Source organism: Macrobrachium rosenbergii, chromosome 13, assembly GCF_040412425.1.
Source record: "Macrobrachium rosenbergii isolate ZJJX-2024 chromosome 13, ASM4041242v1, whole genome shotgun sequence".
NCBI classification, from domain to species: Eukaryota; Metazoa; Arthropoda; class Malacostraca; order Decapoda; family Palaemonidae; genus Macrobrachium; species Macrobrachium rosenbergii.
Window position 1 is genome coordinate 68,764,449 of NC_089753.1, and position 24,631 is coordinate 68,789,079.

The window sequence follows — 24,631 nt, forward strand, 5'->3', positions numbered from 1 at the left end:
CAATCAGAAAGCTACAAACGTCCTTTAATATCCAATTCACTCTACCTCGGAAGTAATATATTTTCATATATGTTACCAAGGGAATTTTAGGTGATAATAAGTCCACTGTCCCGTGGGATCGAACCAGCGACGGACGGGGAATCAGGACTACAGTGACACACTAACCAGTCGGCCACAAGAGAGGTATAAATGAATACCATCTCCCATCAGCCCACCCGTCGAACTCAGGTGTTTTGCGTTTGGAGACGATATCCACCACCTCTGCCATGTTGGCCGTGTGGTGCGTTTGTCGCACGTAGCCATATTATGACTATTTATCACATCACCGTGATTCATATACAATCAGAAAGCTACAAACGTCCTTTAATATCCAATTCACTCTACCTCGGAAGTAATATATTTTCATATATGTTACCGGGAATTTTTAGGTGATAATAAGTCCACTGTCCCGTGGGATCGAACCAGCGACGGACGGGGAATCAGGACTTCAGTGACACACTAACCAGTCGGCCACAAGAGAGGTATAAATGAATACCATCTCCCATCAGCCCACCCGTCGAACTCAGGTGTTTTGCGTTTGGAGACGATATCCACCCACCTCTGCCATGTTGGCGTGTAGTGCGTTTGTCGCACGTAGCCATATTATGACTATTTATCACATCACCGTGATTCATATACAATCAGAAAGCTACAAACGTCCTTTAATATCCAATTCACTCTACCTCGGAGTAATATATTTTCATATATGTTACCGAAGGGGAATTTTAGGTGATAATAAGTCCACTGTCCCGTGGGATCGAACCAGCGACGGACGGGGAATCAGGACTACAGTGACACACTAACCAGTCGGCCACAAGAGGTATAAATGAATACCATCTCCCATCAGCCCACCCGTCGAACTCAGGTGTTTTGCGTTTGGAGACGATATCCACCCACCTCTGCCATGTTGGCGTGTAGTGCGTTTGTCTGCACGTAGCCATATTATGACTATTTATCACATCACCGTGATTCATATACAATCAAAAGCTACAAACGTCCTTTAATATCAATTCACTCTACCTCGGAAGTAATATATTTTCATATATGTTGCGAAGGGAATTTTAGGTGATAATAAGTCCACTGTCCCGTGGGATCGAACCAGCGACGGACGGGGAATCAGGACTTCAGTGACACACTAACCAGTCGGCCACAAAGAGGGTATAAATGAATACCATCTCCCATCAGCCCACCGTCGAACTCAGGTGTTTGCGTTTGGAGACGATATCCACCCACCTCTGCCATGTTGGCCGTGTAGTGCGTTTGTCGCACGTAGCCATATTATGACTATTTATCACATCACCGTGATTCATATACAATCAGCTACAAACGTCGCTTTAATATCAATTCACTCTACCTCCAGGTAATATATTTTCATATATATTGCGAAGGAATTTTAGGTGATAATAAGTCCACTGTCCCGTGGGATCGAACCAGCGACGGACGGGGGAATCAGGACTACAGTGACACACTAACCAGTCGGCCACAAGAGAGGTATAAATGAATACCATCTCCCATCAGCCCACCCGTCGAACTCAGGTGTTTTGTTTGGAGGCGATATCACACCACCTCTGCCATGTTGGCGTGTAGTGCGTTTGTCGCGCGTAGCCATATTATGACTATTTATCACATCACCGTGATTCATATACAATCGAAAGCTACAAACGTCCTTTAATATCCAATTCACTCTACCTCGGAAGTAATATATTTTCATATATATTTACCGAAGAATTTTAGGTGATAATAAGTCCACTGTCCCGTGGGATCGAACCAGCGACGGACGGGGAATCAGGACTACAGTGACACACTAACCAGTCAGCCACAAGAGGTATAAATGAATACCATCTCCCATCAGCCCACCCGTCGAACTCAGGTGTTTTTGCGTTTGGGAGCGATATCCACCCACCTCTGCCATGTTGGCGTGTAGTGCGTTTGTCGCGTAGCCATAATATGACTATTTATCACATCACCGTGATTCATATACAATCAAAAAGCTACAAACGTCCTTTAATATCAATTCACTCTACACCGGAAGTAATATATTTTCATATATATTTACCGAAGAGGAATTTTAGGTGATAATAAGTCCACCGTCCGTGGGATCGAACCAGCGACGGACGGGGAATCAGGACTTCTGATGACACACTAACCAGTCGGCCACAAGAGGTATAAATGAATACCATCTCCCATCAGCCCACCCGTCGAACTCAGGTGTTTTGCGTTTGGAGACGATATCCACCCACCTCTGCCATGTTGGCGTGTATGTGCGTTTGTCGCACGTAGCCATATATGACTATTTATCACATCACCGTGATTCATATACAATCGAAAGCTACAAACGTCCTTTAATATCCAATTCACTCTACCTCGGAAGTAATATATTTTCATATATGTTACCGAAGGAATTTTAGGTGATAATAAGTCCACTGTCCCGTGGGATCAGAACCGGCGACGGACGGAGAATCAAGGTTCGCTGTGACACACTAACCAGTCGGCCACAAGAAGGTATAAATGAATACCATCTCATCAGCCCACCGTCGAGAACTCAGGTGTTTGCGTTTGGAAGACGATATCCACCCACCTCTGCCATGTTGGCCGTGTGGTGCGTTTGTCGCAGCATGGCCATAAGTATGACTATTTATCACATCACCGTGATTCATATACAATCAGAAAGCTACAAACGTCCTTTAATATCCAATTCACTCTACCTTCGAAGTAATATATTTTCATATGTTACCGAAGTCATAATTTTTAGGTGATAATAAACGCACTACCACGCCAACATGGCAGAGGTGGGGATATCGCCTCCAAAACGCAAAACACCTGAGTTCGACGGGCCTGATGGGAGATGGTATTCATTTATACCATCTTGTGGCCGACTGGTTAGTGTGTCACTCAGTCCTGATTCCCACGTTTCGCTGGTTCGATCCCACGACAGTGGACTTATTATCACCTAAAAATTCGTTTGTCGGTAACATATATGAAAATATATTACTTATCATCAGAGTGAATTGGATATTAAAGGACGCTTTGTAGCTTTCTGATTGTATATGAATCACGGTGATGTGATAAATAGTCATATTATGGCTGCGAAGGAAAACGCATAATACACGGCCAACATGGCAGAGGTGGGTGGATATCGCGACCAAACGGAGAAAACACCTGAGTTCGACGGGTGGGCTGATGGGATGGTATTCATTTATACCTCTCCCATGTGGCCGACTGGTTAGTGTGTCACTGTAGTCCTGATTCCCCGTCCGTCGCTGGTTCGATCCCCTCTGCCATGTGGCCTTATTATCACGTAATTCCTTCGCAACATATATGAAAATATATTACTTCCGAGGTAGAGTGAATTGATATTAAAGGACGTTTGTAGCTTTCTGATTGTATATGAATCACGGTGATGTGATAAATAGTCATAATATGGCTACGTGCATGACAAACGCACTACACGGCCAACATGGCAGAGGTGGGTGGATATCGTCTCCAAACGCAAAACACCTGAGTTCGACGGGTGGGCTGATGGGAGATGGTATTCATTTATACCTCTCTTGTGGCCGACTGGTTAGTGTGTCACTGTAGTCCTGATTCCCCGTCCGTCGCTGGTTGATCCCACGGGACAGTGGACTTATTATCACCTAAAATTCCCCTTCGGTAACATATATATAAAATATATTACTTCCGAGGTAGAGTGAATTGGATATTAAAGGACGTTTGTAGCTTTCGATTGTATATGAATCACGGTGATGTGATAAATAGTCATATTATGGCTACGGCGACAAACGCACTACACGGCCAACATGGCAGAGGTGGTGGATATCGTCTCCAAACGCAAAACACCTGAGTTCGACGGGTGGGCTGATGGGAGATGGTATTCATTTATACCTCTTGTGGCCGACTGGTTAGTGTGTCACTGTAGTCCTGATTCCCCGTCCGTCGCTGGTTTATCCCACGGACAGTGGACTTATTATCACCTGTAATTCCCCTTCGGTAACATATATGAAAATATATTACTTCCGGTAGAGTGAATTGGATATTAAAGGACGTTTGTAGCTTTCTGATTGTATATGAATCACGGTGATGTGATAAATAGTCATAATATGGCTACGCGCGACAAACGCACTACACGGGCCAACATGGCAGAGGTGGGGTGGATATCGTTTCCAAACGCAAAACACCTGAGTTCGACGGGTGGGCTGATGGGAGATGGTATTCATTTATACCTCTCTGTGGCCGACTGGTTAGTGTGTCACTGTAGTCCTGATTCCCCGTCCGTCGCTGGTTTGATCCCACGGGACAGTGGACTTATTATCACCTAAAATTCCTTCGGTAACATATATGAAAATATATTACTTCCGAGGTAGAGTGAATTGATATTAAAGGACGTTTGTAGCTTGATTGTATATGAATCACGGGTGATGTGATAAATAGTCATAATATGGCTACGCGACAAACGCATCACACGCCAACATGGCAGAGGTGGGTGGATATCGCCTCCAAACGCAAAACACCTGAGTTCGACGGGTGGGCTGATGGGAGATGGTATTCATTTATACCTCTTGTGGCCGACTGGTTAGTGTGTCACTGTGTCCTGATTCCCGTCCGGTTCGCTGGTTCGATCCTTTTTCAGGACAGTGGACTTATTATCACCTAAAATTCCCTTCGGTAACATATATGAAAATATATTACTAATGAGGTAGAGTGAATTGATATTAAAGGACGTTTGTAGCTTTAAATTGTATATGAATCACGGTGATGTGATAAATAGTCATATGTATGGCTACGCGCGACAAACGCACTACACGCCAACATGGCAGAGGTGGGTGGATATCGCCTCCAAACGCAAAACACCTGAGTTCGACGGGTGGGCTGATGGAGATGGTATTCATTTATACCTCTCTTTGTGGCCGACTGGTTAGTGTGTCATCAGGTCCTGATTCCCCGTCCGTCGCTGGTTTGATCCTACGGGACAGTGGACTTATTATCACCTAAAATTCCTTTCGGTAACATATATGAAAATATATTACTTCCGAGGTAGAGTGAATTGATATTAAAGGACGTTTGTAGCTTTGATTGTATATATGAATCACGGTGATGTGATAAATAGTCATATTATGGCTACGCGACAAACGCACTACACGCCAACATGGCAGAGGTGGTGGATATCGTCTCCAAACGCAAAACACCTGAGTTCGACGGGTGGGCTGATGGGAGATGGTATTCATTTATACCTCTTTTGCCGACTGGTTAGTGTGTCAACAGTCCTGATTCCCCGTCCGTCGCTGGTTCGATCCACGGGACAGTGGACTTATTATCACCTAAAAATTCCTCTTCGTAACATATATGAAAATATATTACTTCCGAGGTAGAGTGAATTGGATATTAAAGGACGTTTGTAGCTTTTGATTGTATATGAATCATATGTGATAAATATATATATATATATATATATATATATATATATATATATATATATATATATATATATATATATATATATATATATATATATATATATATATATATATATATTATATATATATATATATATATATATATATATATTAAAGTATATGCTTCCTTTCCCTCTGAAGGTGGGGATACAAGAAGGATAGCGCTTTCTAGTTCTAGTTACTGGGGATAAGGTGGAGTTTCTAGCGTAAAGAAAGGCGGATAGGAAACCGTCATTAGTCAAAAGTCTGATTTACCCTAATCTCCTACATTACGCAACATCATTATAGGTCCAGTCCACAGAAATTTTTTCCAATATTTCCTCCTCCTGATATTTCTTAGCGTACATTCTTCTTTCATTTCTATTTCAGTCGATGTAGAATACGCGCAAGACATAAATAAAGATTCCAAGCTACAGAACTTTAAGCAGAAGTACACGTAAAACTATTTCTTTTCCTAAGTTCAATGAAGTAATCACTTCAAAAGTAAAATGGTATGACTTGAATTGAACTGAATATAGAATTTAGGCCAAAGGCCAAGCACTGGGACCTATAACGTCATTCAGCGCTGAAACGGAAATTGACAGTAAAAGGTTTGAAAGGTGTAACAGGAGGAAAACCTCGCAGTTGCACTATGAAACAATTGTTAGGAAGGGTAGAAAGTAAGAAGGAAGAAAGAGATTATGAAGCGAGTTACAGTAAAAGGAACGAAAGGGGTTGCAGCTAGGGGCCGAAGGCACGCTGCAAAGAACCTTAAGTAATGCCTATGGTGCACCGCATGAGGTGCACTGACGGCACTATCCCCTTATGGGGAACGATATGTCTTGAAAAAGTAAAAACAAAAACAAAAACAAAAACTAAGAGATGAAACTAAATGGAATAAGGTTAGTGGTAAAATACCTGAAACTGAATGCAACCTGAAGTTCAAAGTAGTTACTCAGCTCAGAGCAAAAGAAAAATGAAAATCATGATCATCAAATACTCAAAGAATGTACGGAGTTAAAAATTCAAAATCACGTCTTGACGGGGATATACAGTCAATGAAAACAATACATTTCTGAGCAAAAGGAACAGTACTGGAGTAATTAATCAAATAAAACAGACCACAGACAAATATGAACTGAAGCCTCTCACTTGAGAGATTCCTTGAATAACCTTATGTAGTTTCAAATTTAATCTGTTCAACTTGAATATTGAGTTTAGTCTTTTCTCACTGTAACTAAAATTGATTCAATTAATTTTAGGCTCAGTTTCAAGTCATCACGGCTTATGTCCAAAAGCATTCATCTTGGTAGCACAACACAGATTTTTTTTCTTTCAAAACAATATTTTCAATCCACTGATAATGATTTCACTTTAGTGTTTCAGCACCTTCATTCTTGTCTGCCACAGTATTCAATCTCGTTATATATCATACACTTCATACATCCACAACTACACACAAAGTACATGAGGATCTAGTTACTAATGCAAAGAAAATTTGACAGTAAAATTAGCGTGCTCATGAACGGGTTTGCACCTGAGTATATATTTTCACAAACAAAATTTCCAGATTAATGTTTTGTCACTGATTAATTGCAGTCGTTTGGGAGGAGTTGATGGATGTCGCCTGTTGACAAATGTAATATGTAATATATATATATATATATATATATATATATATATATATATATATATATATATATATATATATATATATATATATATATATATATACATACATAGACATATATGTGTGTGTATTTGGTCAGGGTGTTTCAAAATTAGAGCCCCACCCCCTTTACAGCATAAACTAAAATTGATATGGACAAAACAAAAGTAATAATCAGAACAGGTATTTATTTAAATTTCTCTCGAGTATTTAATATTTTGTGTGGCCTCCATCTGCCTGTACCACAGCCTGCATTTTTGAGGGGTATGATTTCAGCAAATCGCAAAAAAGCAGAGACTCAAACTCCATTTCCTTGAGCACTTCGGTCACCTCTCTTCGCAGGTCGTCGAGGCTTGGTATACCATCATAGTTCACTGTGCGCACTTCAACACGATCCTTTAAGATACTACCAATGTTTTCACACACATTAAGGTCAGGGGAGCTACCTGGAAATTCACTTGACAAGATGAAATCGATACCATTGTTTCAAAGCAGCTCCTGTGTCTGAAGAGCCTTGAAACGGTGCCTTATCATGCAAAAATGTGATTTCTTCAACAGATAACACATTTTCAGCATCTTTGAAGAAAGGAAATACTCCACCAATAAGCACAGTTTCTCTGAAGTATTTGCCATTCCATGACTCCTTTTTCTTTGATGATCCACTTTAACTATTTGGCTATGAAACAGAGGAAAATTCCCAAACATTCAGGAAATTTCACAACTTGGCAAAAATCAGCTTCATCCCAATCTTTAAGAAATGAACCACAAAACCATGCACGGTCTTCTCTCTGTTGCTGAGTGATGTTGGGCTTGCTGATAACATGAAATGGCTTGATACCAGATTTTTTCAACTCACGATATACTAGCTCAAGCGGCAATTTACGTAAAGACTTTCTTGGTCTACCCACTGCCTCAGTTATGATGTCTTTTGACTCCTGAGAAAGGACTTCAGGCCTTCCAAGATTCTCACTCTTTTCGCGATGACAGTCATATGGATTTTTCTTCCAGTTTCTTTTAACAAAGGATTCATCTCTTTTAATGTATTTAGCTATCCAGGAACGTGAAATGAAGGATGCATCAGCATCCCTGGCCTCTCTGAAGGTTATAGCCTGGATTCGGTCAATCCATCTGATTTCCTCCGAGTCGTTAGCAATGGCTGTATCTAACTCCGTCACTCAGTCTGAAAATACAAGAAATGTAAAATGAAAAACAGCTCAATAGAAACTTAAAATAATGTACTTGGAGATAGGCTATAGCAGAAAAATTCATAACTTTCCAGTTGTTCTGTGGGGGGGGGCTCTAATTTCAAAACACCTGGTATATGTATATATATATATATATATATATATATATATATATATATATATATATATATATATATATATATATATATATATATAAATATATATAAATAGAGAGAGAGAGAGAGAGAGAGAGAGAGAGAGAGAGAGAGAGAGACCATAAAAACCTGTTGCCCTTTGCGTATGTAACGTCTAGGCAGTATTTGTGGAATTATAAAGGACTATGTGTACGGCGAAGATAAAAATGATCTAAGAAGGCAAACGCTACAGAAGCTCCACAGAGCAATGCCCAAACTAACAGGCGCTAACCATGCAGAGGGAGGTGACTTAACAGGAGTGCTGCTTTAGGCCAAAATGAGAACGAGAGGCTTCATTTTTCAGATGAACAGAAATAGGGGAAGGTTCTAGCTAAATATGAAACTGTTTTCCATTGGAGATTTACAGGTAACACTTCGAAGCACACACACAGCTACTTAAATGCAGAATTAACCCGATTTGCAACGGGACCCTAGCAAGACGTATTATTATGTTGTACTTCTAGTGCACAACGTTGATAGGTCAGACGTCTGTAATTTCTAAGTCTTCAAACTTTGCTGCAACGGTAAAGAGGTATAACATGAAGACATGAAAAATACTAGTCAGGATACATTAAAACACAGAATGACACCTCGTCATAATGACGCAAAAAAGATGAAGAGAAAGAGGGAAAAGTTACTGGTTTTTATTTATTTCTGAAAAAAAAATCTGATTTAACCTTTTTTCACTTCCTTTTTCATGATTTATGTTGTGATCACAAGGGACTCTCAATAAAGGATACAGTATATTTCCACGGTTATTTCTTATACATCCCCAGTGTCAACTGGTTTTGTTTATTAAAATATTTTCTTGAAATTATTTCCATATGAAAATTATTAATATCTCCAGATCTGTGATCAGCTGAAGGCAAAGCGTAAATAGAACAAAAATGATTCAGTGCCTTCGGTGTCATAATGTCAAGATGTTTTTTTTCTATTTTTGTAAGGTCTCCCTTTCATCACTGCTTTGTTTTACCATTCTGTTCTCTCCCATTCTCCCTGCATGACCAAACACTCCATCAAACTATTCCAATCATTTATGCTTCAAAACTGAATAAATATATATATTATAGGTCGCAATTACAACCTCGGTTTATCATGAGTTTGAGATCATGAAGGGAGAGTTCATAATGTTATGTTGCGTTACGCTTCCTCAAGTCCTGAGGATTTCAGACAGTTTAGTGTCAATGGCGTCAATAATGACGACAAAAAAATGTTTTAATGTTTCATGTTGTGGATACTGTAAAGATTATTAAAGGAGTTTATTTAATATTGTTTAATGATGCTAAACGTACTGATTTGCATACCAACCTCAACATGCCTATTTGCTTTTAGACACTGACACAAATCCATGTGGATATCCATTTACATTACATAAATTACTGTATTCTGGAGAGAAAGAGAGAGTGAGTGAGTCCTGTAAAAGCTTGGAAATCCACTTCGATCATCTGCTCTATTTTCCGAAACTCCATCATTTCAACTGACATAAAACAGCTGAGCACACGGCACCAGCGACTAACTTAGCCCGTTCGGCGAGGTTTCCCCAAAAAATGTTAATGGGCCAATTAAGGCAATTAACCGATCAGTGACTCGTTGTGAGGTAGTTACCCAAAGTTGGCAGACCAGCAGCCCCTTGCAACTCTGTCCTACCTTCCCTCTCTTTCCATCTCTCTCCTTCTCTCTCTTTCTCTCTCTCTCTGACTGGCTCCCTCTTTTTCTATTTCTCTCTCGCGCTCTCTCTTCCCCTGTGCTCTCTTTTCTCGAATTTTCTTTGTCGTGAGATATCATAGAAAGTATTCATGCATACCTGTGCGAATACTTTCATTATAGTTTTATGTCTCTCTCTCTCTCTCTCTCTCTCTCTCTCTCTCTCTCTCTTTCTCAATCTCTCTTTTCAATTATCATTTAATTTTTTCAGTGTCTCTCCCCACATTGCATCAATATTCCTCTCATTGCATCATATTCTCTCTCTCTCTCTCTCTCTCTCTCTCTCGTGTAGGGAGCGCTTCAGAAAATCATTACCTACTGATAATTGTACAGCAATTTAGGAGACCAAAGAAAAAAAAAGGCTGTGTAAATATCGTTGCAACCCTTCCTATGAAATACACCGAATTTGCTGCCAAAATTCGAAAGTCATTCATTTCCTCTTTTATATATTCCGTTCCTTGAAACCTTTCGGGGCATCGTTTCTGAAGAGAAAATGTTCATTCATATCGAACAAAAAATGGCTGATTGGTCGCGGTCTTTCCGTTGCATACTAATTAGAGCTTATTGAAAATGACGAAAAATCAAAGAAATTTACAAGCAAGATTTTTGTTGAAATATATCATTACATTAATTTTGCTTTTTGCCTTTGAAGGAACGAATGACCAAATGTCGAAATTAATTTCTCTTCATTATATATATATATATATATATATATATATATATATATGATTATTATCACTTTTTGTACGTGATTCATTTATCACACATTACCACAGGTGAAAAATAAGAAACGGGGTGTAGGTCCTGACCGGTTTCGACTTTATTTCCAAGCCATTGACGAAGGACTGATACAGAGTGTGAGAAGTCACAAATATATATACTACAAGAACAGTACTAACGAACATACACAACCGTTAGAGGCTCCATATACCCACTCTGGCCGGTGTCGAGGTAGGAGTGGCCTTAAAACTCATTTGGCTAAAAATCACAATAGACTCTCAGGGGACATTGCTGATAAACAGACCATACCCCACCTCCGATCCACACCTGACAGGTGTCATGGAGGCGGAGTTTGGAAACTCATTAACCTTACTACCCTCATACTGTGTTTACAAATATGATAATCCTATTTTCATATATCTCTACTGCCTACCTTAAAGTTTAAACAATTTACAAATTTCTTTTGATATTAAAGGATCAAGTTTATACATCCCTTGACTGATATTCATATTATGGTTGTAACTTTCTTTTATGAAGCTAGATTCAATGATGTTCCTTTCCAGTGCATTATTAGAATATACAATCCTTTTGCCCTTCCCAGTTGATAGCATGATTGTTCTCACTAACATGTACAAATATACCACTGTTCCTTGTGCATATCTCACACATTTCTTATGTTGTTCAATTCTTTTTCCAGTGCTTTCCCGGTTTGGCCAATATAAAAGTTGTCACAAGACTTACACGGAATTTTATATACACACCCTTTAATATTGTCTGGGGAGTTCTTGATAAGTACATTTTCATTGTTGTATTGTTCTTAAATGCGACATTAACACCAAAATTCTTAAGTAGATGAGGGATATCTTTCATACTATTATTATAAGGCAGAACAAGCAAATTTTTTTGTGTTGTAAGGTTCTTTCTGGTTTTGATACAAAGTCTTTTTGCCGCTTCATATGCACTGTTTAATACACTATCAGGATATTTCAATTTTTGCCTGCATTCCTAATCTTATCTATTTCATCATCAATATATTCAGGGCTACATACCCGTAATGCTCTTAAAAACATAGATGAAAACACTGACTTTTTAACCTTATTGTTTTGTCCGGAATAGAAATGCACATAGGAAGAAATGCTAGTGGGTTCTCTATACACACTATATTTAAACCCACTACTATTTCTTCGTATGAGGACATCCAAAAAGGGTAAGCACCCATCATTTTCCATTTCATCGTGAATTTAATTGATGGTACTAATTGATTTAACTTAGCAAAAAGTTTTTACATCTTGGTTCCCTGGCCATACACAAATTATGTCGTCAACATACCTAAACCATGTTACATTACGTGGGATTATGTTGTTTAATATCTTCTTTTCAAAAAATTCCATATATAAGTTACTTAACACTGGGGATAGAGGGTTTCCCATTGCCATACCAAAATTTTTGTGAGTAAAATTTACCATTAAATTCAAATTTACAATCTTTTACACATAATTTAATCAGTTCAATTAAAGTACTTTTAGAAAATGGGATATCCAGCTGTGTGTTCTCTAACAATTCAGATAAAAACGCCATCAGATCATCTATTGGCACCTTTGTGAATAGTGATACAACATCAAAACTTACAAGCCTGGATTCACTATTAATCTCTACACTATTTAGTTTATTTATCAGGTCCACATTATTCTTGATATTTGCATTTGAGATGGTACCTACTAATGGGTTGAGAATATCTACTAAGTACTTCGCTAGCTTGTATGATGCGGAACCAACTGAACTGATAATTGGCCTGGCAGGAAAGTTTGCTTTGTGAGTTTTTATTGTACCATACATGTATGGTAGCGATGGAGAGGTCACACACAACTTTTTATAAGGCTTTCGTTACCTTTTAACAGGTTTTCACTTTCTTATTGAAACCACTATTCACATTGTCTATCGGGTTCTTATTTAATTCTTTATATGTGTTATCATCACCTAAAAGATTTTGCATTTTTTCTATATATTCACTTTTATTTAAAATTACAAGGGCGCCTGATTTATCTGCTTTTGTCATGGAAATGGAAAATGATGGGTGCTTACCGTTTCTGGATGTCCTCATACGAAGAAATAGTAGTGGGTTTAAATATAGTGTGTATAGAAAACCCACTAACATTTCTTCCTATGTGCATTTCTATTCTGGACAAAGCAATAAGGTTAAAAGTCAGTGTTTTCATCTATGTTTTTAAGAGCATTACGGGTATGTAGCCCTGAATATATTGATGATGAAATAGATAAGATTAGGAATGCAGGCAAAAATTGAAATATCCTGATAGTGTATTAAACAGTGCATATGAAGCGGCAAAAAGACTTTGTATCAAAACCAGAAAGAACCTTACAACACAAAAATTTGCTTGTTCTGCCTTATAATAATAGTATGAAAGATATCCTCATCTACTTAAGAATTTTGGTGTTAATGTCGCATTTAAGAACAATACAACAATGAAAATGTACTTATCAAGAACTCCCAGACAATATTAAAGGGTGTGTATATAAATTCCGTGTAAGTCTTGTGACAACTTTTATATTGGCCAAACCGGGAAAGCACTGGAAAAAGAATTGAACAACATAAGAAATGTGTGAGATATGCACAAGGAACAGTGGTATATTTGTACATGTTAGTGAGAACAATCATGCTATCAACTGAAGGGGCAAAAGGATTGTATATTCTAATAATGCACTGGAAAGGAACATCATTGAATCTAGCTTCATAAAAGAAAGTTACAACCATAATATGAATATCAGTCAAGGGATGTATAAACTTGATCCTTTAATATCAAAAGAAATTTGTAAATTGTTTAAACTTTAAGGTAGGCAGTAGAGATATATGAAAATAGGGATTATCATATTTGTAAACACAGTACGAGGGTAGTAAGGTTAATGAGTTTCCAACCTGCCTCCATGACACCTGTCAGGTGTGGATTTGAGGTGGGGTATGGTCTGTTTATCAGCAATGTCCCCTGAGAGTCTATTGTGATTTTTAGCCAAATGAGTTCTAAAGGCCACTCCTACCTCGACACCGGCCTGAGAGTGGGTATATGGAGCCTCTAACGGTTGTGTATGTTCGTTAGTACTGTTCTTGTAGTATATATATTTGTGACTTCTCACACTCTGTATCAGTCCTTCGTCAATGGCTTGGAAATAAAGTCGAAACCGGTCAGGACCTACACCCCGTTTCTTATTTTTCACCTGTGGTAATGTGTGATAAATGAATCACGTACAAAGTGATAATAATCATATATATATATATATATATATATATATATATATATATATATATATATATATATATATATATATATATATTTCACAAGAAGATGAAAGAATGCTAAAGATAAGTATTTAAGTACACCGCAAAATACAGCTTGAAACAAATGAAATAATATAGCTAAACCAGCCCAAAACATAAGGGAAAGATGACTGGCTCATGTTGAAATTTAGTTAGATAAATTGATAAGTTGTATTTGTTATGGTAGTATCCCTTTTTTAAATCTTTATGTAATTTTCAATAGTTGTTTTGCAGATGGTGACCTGCAATTCGTGTCCAGACTGTAATTAAATGGTGAATTCAAGAATATGGGAAGAAATAACGACCGGAAGGGGCAAACTCCAAATGCACAGTCATTCGACAACAGAAAGTAGACGTCTCATCATAACATGTCAACATTGGTCGAAATCCGAGTCCAAGATGTATTTCATGTGTAACTGAAAGAAGTTCCTGCCCAATGCAAGTCCATACGTGGCCCATGTGGCCATGCATCTGGTCAAAATTAATTTCCCAATCTAAACTAGCCTATTTCTACATAGTGCCAATGGAAGGTACGCACGATTAGTCTGCTGTTAGAATAGAAAGATGTATAAAAAAATGGCAAAAGGGGCGCCTCCTTGATTCAGCAGTCAAAATGTTCGCTTAACAGTATCTGTGGTCTTATCTTTCTCTGAAGATACGTCCTCTCACAGTGTACATAAAGTACTTTTCCTTTAGTGTCCTCCTTTTTCACGGTTCCTCTTAGCGTAGAATATCTGTCGACTTGAGGAATTTAGCTAAAATCATCTCTATCTTAAAAAAACTCAATTGTATCTTATATAGTACACAATTGGCAGATGAAATAATGGAAAATTCTCAACGGTTTCCTCAAAGCTATGCATTATTATTTCTATCTTTCAGGATCCAGAGACGAGTAATAAATTGGGATTTATATATCGTCTCCTTATTTGGCTTCAGTCTACCTCTTTCATTGGAAACACATTTTTCTTGAGGGTGTAGATGAACATATTTTATGCAACAGTATCCTTTGATTGCAGTCTTCTAAACTAGATCTCTTCACCTTACAAATCTTATCTGAAATATGTTCAGCGTCCATTTAACCCCGCCAAAAGCAAAAAAACCTTTAAAACCTGTTCGGTAATTTACACGTTCGTTCCTGAATATTCCTGTTTCAAACTTACTCTGCAGAAACTGAGGTAACATTATGTTTTGTTTAAATGTATTAAAGAAAGTTAAAATATTCATATATACTTTCCATTTCAATTTGTTCACACCATATTTCTAAATCTGCATAGTAGGGTTTTTAATAACGGATCATTCCAGTGATATAAAAGAACGAGATAATGTTTGTACTGGGTCGCAGCAGGATTTTCCTATTCACAGACTGACAGTGTTTTTAATTTATTCTTCTTGCGACCATCAGGATGATCTCTGTAGATGACATCCAATTTATCTTTAGTGGCTATACATGTAAGCACAAGAGAGAGAGAGAGAGAGAGAGAGAGAGAGAGAGAGAGAGAGAGAGAGAGAGAGAGAGAGAGATCTTCCTTTTTGTAATGTGAAGCACTTTTGGCACCAATATTTTTTTTTAACAAATGTTAATGGAGAATATCTACCATTGGAAGAAAATTAAGTTACATTATTAGTAAAGGTATAAAATGAGTCTACTGACATATAGGACATGTAACTGATTCATATATAAAAATCTAGCTGAGGTTGCCTCTTTTCATGGGATATGATCTAAGACCTATAACTAATTGCTTGGTTCAAAACTGGATTTGTAAATATTTGAGGATTTATCTGTTGTACAGAAAGTATCACAGAAAGAATTAAGGAGACGACTCGAAGAATGACAAAATTTTATTCTATTGTTGTGTCATGTGAGAGCTGAACGGAAAACTAATATGCCTTCACAACTTCTTTAGATTGCATGATTTCATGATGTCGTCTTCACTTATTGTGTACAACAGTACAACGTTTGTCTTCGTAAAATTTCATAATAAAAAAAAAAAAAGATCGAAAGCTAAAAGGGATAATGTTTCGAGTTTTGTGGGTCAATAACAAAATTAGTTTTAAATGTAGGCCTCAGCTACAGTGAGAGTTAAAAGCCGGGTTTTTTTTCTGATGTGATTGTTTACGCTTCACTTAGCAAACCGAATTTCTGTTGAACAGTCCACTCAGATCTATTTTAGCAATTCGATTACTAAGTACCTCAAAACCTTAATAGTATACCCTACTAATCCCTAAAGACATGGATGACATAAGAGCATTTCAGAATCAACTTTAGAGAGATTTTAGTATGTTGTATTCCGGACATGCGGTGCACTGTAGGCATTACTTAAGGTTCTCTGCAGCGTGCCTTCGGCCCAAAGCTGAAATTTTCATAGGGCAACTGCCAGGTTTTCCTCCTGTTGCACCTTTCAAACCTTTCAGTGTCAATTTCCGTTTCAGCGCTGAATGACCTCATAGGTCCCAGTGCTTGGTCTTTGGCCTAATTTCTATATTCAGTTCAACAAGCTGGCTAGGAAATTAACTACTTGCAATTAGCACTGAAATGTGCTCACTATGGTATCTTAGGTGATGTCATCTTTTCTCAGTAGGAGACACCTTCCATACCCTCCCCCTGAGAGAAAAACTTTGGTTGTTCCCAGATCACCCCTTATCATCAACAGCTGTAGGAATAATTCTTGATGAACGGCCAAACTGCTTTGTATTGTTATGAATATTTAATATAGTTGTGCCTTCCATGGCACTCCTCAGCTGTTGGTGAATGGTATTTTTACATGCTTTTACAAAGCTTGACTTCTGCGTCTGTTTGTCTGTCGTCAAATCTTGTAAATCAATTTTCGACCTGTTCCCTTCGTTCGATGGACTTGAAATTTTGCATGGTTACTCATTCCCGGTGATAATACAACCTTACATGATCAGTAGGTCAGCAGTGACCTCTAGTGATCCTACAGTGACCTCTCCCAGTATCTCAGGATTTGTATGAAACTTCGGATTTTTCACAGCTTCTCGGTAAATAACTATTCAGATTTTTAAAACCTTCTTTGGCCCGACAGGATATCAAATTCGTTAACTACAATCATTAATCGGTTACAATTTCTGTCAAAACTAAAAAAGTATAAAGTAAAAATAAAAAAAAATGCGCTTTTATTAAAATGCGCTAAAAAGTGAAAAATAATTTTTTTGAGACACACCAGGATTTTCTTACAATTAATCATGTCTACAAAAATAAAAGTGAGGGCGCCAAACATGGAAGCAAATGCTAAAAAAAAAAAAAAAAAAATACATTTCTCTTCTTGCAGCCCCTCCTTCCATGGTTGGCGCCCACGCATTTATTTTTGTAGATATGATCAATTGTAAGAAAATCCTGTGTCTCAAAAGTTTATTTTGTTTACTTTTTAGTGCGTTTTAATAACAGCATGATATAATTTATTTTCTTTTATTACCACTCAAAAGGATATCCTAGCTCTTCAGAAGACTTTGTTTTTGTAAAAATTATAGTCAAACTTTTGGAATGCAGCAGCCACTTTCTTGCTCCTGTAGCTTTCTGCTTTTGGCTCTGTTACTTTATTATAGTATTTTTTGCTAGAAATGGCGAATCCGCAGGCAATTGAAACACTCGAAATGTATATTAGCCATTGGACGCTAATAGCACTGGAAACAGGAAAGCAAGTCACTATCATTGTTACCTAACCCCCTCGGCCCCTAGCTGCAACCTCTTTCGTTCCTTTTACTCTACCTCCGTTCCATTTTCCGTCTTACTTTCCACCCTGTCCTAACAATTGTTTCATAGTCCAACTGTGAGGTTTTCCTCCTGTAAACACCTTTTAAACCTTTCTACTCTCAATTTTCCTTTCAGCGCTGAATGACCTTATAGTACCGTGAAGGTTTACAGAAAAGTATTCAGAAATAACTGTCATTTTCAATAATATACCCAAGAGTATGTGCGTTCCCCGTGTATATTATCTTTGACGATGAAAATAATTAACAAAGTGAATTACGCTAATGACGACGATAAAATCGTGTTTTCCGTCACAAAAAAGGATAATTACTAAACCGCAGGACAGGGCTGTTCCATCCACTGCCTCCAAATGAAGTGTTGTAAACCGACCACCGAAAAAGATATTACAACAGAAATGGATGTTCATGTCTGTGATGTCAATGAGAAAATCCTTATTTCATTTTAAGTTTATGAGTTGGAGTTAAGATATCAGTACTCTTATTAAGATTGTTTTATTAAGTTATATATATATATATATATATATATATATATATATATATATATATATATATATATATATATATATATATATATATATATATATATATTATTATTATTATTATATATAATTTATTAAAACCTCGAATTTGTAAATGAGTGTAATAGTTGATAGTCCCTGTGCTGGCGGTGACTCAGTTCGCTGAATAGCTCTGCTAGTTTTATGCAGTTTTCTTTCTTTAAATTTTGATCCGTAAATATCAGAGTTTTATTTACTTGAAGAGTAGGCGTGAGTTTTGAATGTGTCTGCAGTTGTCCTCTCTTGTAACCAAATAAAAGATTTTTTAGAAATATAAAATTTGAAGATTCCCCATGTAAATATGGCGGTTTTGGCCTTATTTACTGAGTTTTTTATCAACAGTACATGGATTCTTTCAGATCATCTCAGCGCTACAGGGGAATACTGAAGAGCAATGATTGAAAGCTGGAATAAATGAGGCCTGTTTGATCTCATTGTGTGTCCAATTTGTGGCGAGTGTGATAAAGTACGTTAAGAAGTTCAATATCTTAGTTAAAATTTAACTGACAATCCACCTCGGTCATGTTTATGATCATTGCAGCAGTGAAGCACTCCCTTGTACTTGTACACCCTCTAACTGAAGTTTCTCAACGAAGTTCCTTGTATTGTTGAAGGCAGTTCAGACAGGGTATTAATTACTTACGTTATCTTCACCTCTCCAATCTGACGGCAATCACTCGAAGAACCTCAGATTTTCATAGGGAGCTCAGCTCTTAATATAGCCCTCTCTTTAATTCATTTAGATGGTCTATTGGGCCATCTCTCCTAAATTACTAAGTGGTCCTTTAAACTTTCATTCAAGTTATTTAATTTTTTTTGTATCATATTTGTTCACAATATTTACAATACACCATATTAAATTTCAGTTCACATTATTACATATTTTAAAAAATGATTTTATTTATCTGGAAACTATTTTTTTGTGGTTAATTGACAGCGATGAACATATTCTGTATAAAAATTTTCTCTCAAACAATAATTACAATAACTATATTATATTTCAATAAGCATTATCAGATTTTGTAACAAAGATTAAAAAAAACATAATGCATATATTTTTTTCTGAAAACTAGTTACACATGTTTTTTTATGTATTTCCCTCAACAGTCATCTGTCGTAAGCAAGCTCCTCTTTTTAAAAAAATTAACATTTCATGTATTGTATACTTTTTTTTTCCTACCTATCCAAACTGAGTATAGTATGTATCCTGCTATCAAAACCGTTACACAGTTGTTATTTACTTTGACTTTATATCGAAAGAAATATTAAATCTTTATAAAACATTTGTCTGAAATTTTCATATATCAAGAAGTATATTTTGAAAGTACCACAGAAAGGTTTTACCAAATTGCAAAAGTAGAATATATGTAAGATATCCTCCAATTCTCGACAGTTCTCACACCATCCATTGTCTTTAATTTTCAATATATTCAACCTATGATTGGCAGCTAAGACACTGTGTATGTATTTGTATAAAAATTCCCTTTCGTAAGTATCTATACATAAAAAAAAATGTAACCTTGCATTCCAGTTTAGCAAAGGATAGTCATTCTTCATATTTGGTTTTTCAGCATGGGTAAAAGAAGGAATAGTTCTTTGTTTGTGACCTCTGGGAAATTTCTGTTTACTTATCTTCCTAATAATTTCAGTTGCCACCGAGTATATCCTAGGGGTAACATAAGCTATTTCTTTTATATCATTTCATTACAATACAATAAAATTATCTAATTATGTAAAATTCCTTTCAACGCTCTGCCACCAATTATGGCTAAAGTTTTGAAATAGACGTCAGTAATTCAAAGTCGTCCTTCTTTTCGACTTGAGCATAGTTTCCTTTTTAATAGGACGGTAGTACATACTCTTCCTTACATAGTCAAATGTGCAAGCATTTATTTTTGAAATGCATTCCTTTAGAGGATGAAATGTACGAACAATATACCAAGCTTTTGACGATATGAAGGAATTAATTACAATACATTTTGGGAAAATTGACAAATGTCTTACATTTAACATATTCACTCGAGTTTAAATTGCATTTGTCACAATTTCTCAATTTGTCTTGCATGTTTGTTTAATATTCTGACTATAAATTATTCAGAGTATTTTCATCCTTTTGACCGATTTTAACTATGGAAGTTCTTTAAATTCTTTCTCTGCCCAGTTCCCTGTTTTCATAATTACCGTTTTCATTCAGCTAACTTTTGTGCCTGTCGCCAGTTCAAAACTGGTTATTTCTGAATAACACTCACTGATGGAGTCCTTTGTCGACAGTGTGAATCATCTGCACACCCCTGTATTCAACTGATACCTTGTTTGGAAGTTTAGCAGCTATTATTAATTTATTCTAATTTATAGCCCTCTATAGTAGATCTTGAAAAATACAATGTATTGCCATTGACTAAGATTAACCTTCCTTAACTGGTCTGCCATCTCTCAGGATTTTACTTATATGTCCATTTATACAGGCACTACTCGTACACTTTTCTAAAAAAACTTCAGTAGGCCAATAAATTCTTGGGAAGCCTATTTTACGCAATACGTCAAAGACAAAGTCCATGCCAACTTTGTCAAAGATTTGAGCTCAATCTATACGTAGTATTGCTAAATCTATTTTTTTCTTGCGTGTACATCAAAATGTCTCGAATTTTATTATTACATTGGATTATTGTTTTTCCTTTTACCCCTCACAAAATTGACCTGGGTAAATTATGTCTTGTATTATTATTTGTAACCTATTTTTGAGAATTTTTTAAAATGTTTTATAATCTGTGTTGAACAAAGACTAATAGGGAGCCAGTTTTCCATTTGAGTTAAATCTTCTTTCTTAGCTATCAATTTAATTATCCCTTGGTACTGGCTTGTTGACAACTCACCTTGATTACAAATCAATTTCAACCGCTCTATAAAAAGATAATTTTTATAGAAATCTGTCGCCCAGCCATCACTGCCTGGAGATTCTCGTAACTTAATTTTTAAGGTATCTCATGCCTCTTTTTCCTTTATATCATCATATAAAGGACCTAATTATTTTCCTTTTAAAGTTTTTCGCATTTACTAAAAAAATACTCTCGATATTTATCCTGTCCGTCAACTGGGCTATATAATGCCTCAAAATATTTGCAAACATTATGCATTTTACCTTCTTTAATCTTCTTTGTAGCAAGTTTAAGAGACCATGTCTCTTGTCTGTTCTCTTTTTACAACAGTTGACGAAAAACTCTTTACATTTAAATTTTACCCATTCCCACCATTTCAATATATTTTAAAATTTGCCTTTATGGGCTCTTAAACTCCTCCACCAGTCTGAAAAATTTTGTTCAACTCCTTCTTCTTCCAAGATTTTTTTATTTAACATCCAGTATCCTATCCCTTGTTTACAACTATTGATAGTTAATCTTAACAGTACCATATTATGATCTGAAAAGCTTATTGGGATGGTTTGTGATTCTGAAATGCTATCAAATAGGGAAACTATAGATTCTATTAATCCTGGAGCCATAATTTCTTTTAATAAACGCACAGTACATTCAGGTATACCATCCGAAAAAATAGTTATCTTTTAATTGCATATTTTTAATGAAAGTTTTCATTTGTTTGGAAACCAGCCCATCATTTCCTTTAGTACAGTCTCTTTCATTTGAAACACAACTAAAGTCTTCTCCAAAAACGAATATGTTAATGTTATGTCTTAAGAAATATGGCAAATACAAAGCAAAGAAATCTTCCCTTTCCCTATAAGTGTTCCAATAGGTGCATTTATGTTAAGAATGGGTATAATATAGTCTTTATGTTTTACCTTAATTCCTAGAATACGACCATAAACATCTGTTTCACTTGACATTACCTTTATATCATTCCTTTGGTTATGCAAAATAAAGTCCCTACTTTCAACAAGAAAGTGGGACTGAAGACGACTTCACACCTGTCTTTTAAATAACTCAAGCTTACTATCCATTTAACATTATGTTCTTGTAACATTAAAATGTTAATCACGTAAAAAACTAATAAATTTTTAAACTTCATTTGTTTATTCAATTCATTTAACCAAATCCATGTTTAATGTTGCTATCGTTAAAACCATGATTCCAAAGGGGTTTTCCTTTTTTCCTGTTTCTTTTGAGGAATGTTATTACCTAATCCTTCTTTTCTCTTTCCTATTCTCTCGTCCTTTTACCTCTCTCGTAAATTTCATTTTGCCTACCTTTTCTAAGTTAATATCACATTGCACCTCTTGGCTGTATGCTTTGTGATTTGTGTATATGTTTTGACCCTACAAAAGGTCAATTAGTGTCATAATCTCTAACTGCACATATTTTAAGAACAGTACCATGTCATCTTACATCTCTAATATTCTCTGGTAGCATGGTCCGGGGTTGGATCAGCATATTCTTTCTCCCTCATGGACTCCTCTTCCTGTATCTAACCTCAGACAAAGGCCGATTGGAATTAAACACCCAGATACATAACTAGACTTTATTTGCAAATTTAATGAAAGTAATTCAGCAAAAGCTATGGTCATGAAATGGAGTGATTCACACTCCCTATAAATGGAAATCATAACTAGAGGAAATTCTGATTCACAATCAATCAAATTAATGATTCTAAACCAACCAATACTAGTGGCTAACACCCTGGTCACCAAACAAAGTGAAAAGGTCATAATTATTCTAGACCAAAATAAATGTCATAGAACATCACTTCCAAAATATTTGTCCTCACAGGACGAAGACAGAATTCCTGTTAAAAGAAACATGTCATATATTAACACCTCAAATGGCGTTTAAAGAAATCAATATTCAAAAAAAAAAATGCACAATTGAGAACAGAATGGGAAAATGCATAATGGAGGATCAGAGGAGTTTCACTGCGACAGAAACTGGGTATTTCCACTTAATGTCTGAAAAGATATAAGTGTTAATGATATCTTACTCACTTTCTATGGCCGCAAATAACGGATCTCACAGTGGCAGTTCTTATCCATTAACACTGCTCAACAAGCAAATCATACCCAGCTGTAAATCGAAGTCCATAGCTATTATCTGTTCCTCTCATAATATACTATTAGAGAGTGCACACATAGACACACTCACTTAACAACTCCTCCCCAGAAGCAAGGCAACACCGGTTCAATATTCAAAGGATCACAATGCTTTCATTCATCTGTCACACTGTCTCCATGCACTTAGGCCATGATCAAAAACCACAAATGAATGTGTCAGATACTCGCTGTGTCTAAATGTGGAAACCTCCAATGTCAACACAAATGCACCTGCCCCGGATGTGCCTTTCATAGGCCAGCACATAGTTTGTCCAAAGACTTAATAGGAGCTCAGCCCACCTACATCTGGTCACCCCCGCCCAGGTACGACAAATGTCCAAAGGAAAGTTCAATAGAAGCCATCTCCAAAAGTCTTAGCAAACCATATGCACTAGATATGAAAGTTACTTGCTTGTATGTATGATTGTTATACCAATGAACAGTTCATTGTAGAATGCATCACTTCACATCTTGCATTCTTGATGGTCTAAATATTCTGGACGGCTTGCGACTGTACAAGCCCATGTTTCTCTTCTCATCCTGAATTCTTGGCAATCCAACTATCCTGAATGAAGTCCATAGCTATTGTCTGTTCCCCTCATAATATACCATTAGAGAGTGCACACGATACACACTCACTTAATAGCTCCTCCCTGGAAGCGTGATGACACCGGTTCAATGTTCGATTGAAGGGTCACAACGCTTTCATCCATCTGTCACACTGTCTCCATGCACTTGGGCTATGATCAAAAAGCACAAATGAATGTGTCAGATACCTGCTGTATCTAAATGTGGAAATATCCAACATCAACACAAATGCACCCTCCCCTGATGTGCCTTTCAAAGACCCGCAAATAATTTGTCCAAAGACTTAATATATATATCCTCTTCCTCATTTATCTCTTCTGTTACCGCCTCAGCTTTCTCATTTTGTAACTCCATATCCGATATATCCTCCTGATGAACGGAAGTCTTCACTTCAAAACCTGTAAATCTTCCTTTATCAAGGGTTCTCCCTGTAAAGGGATTCCCCCGCAATCGCT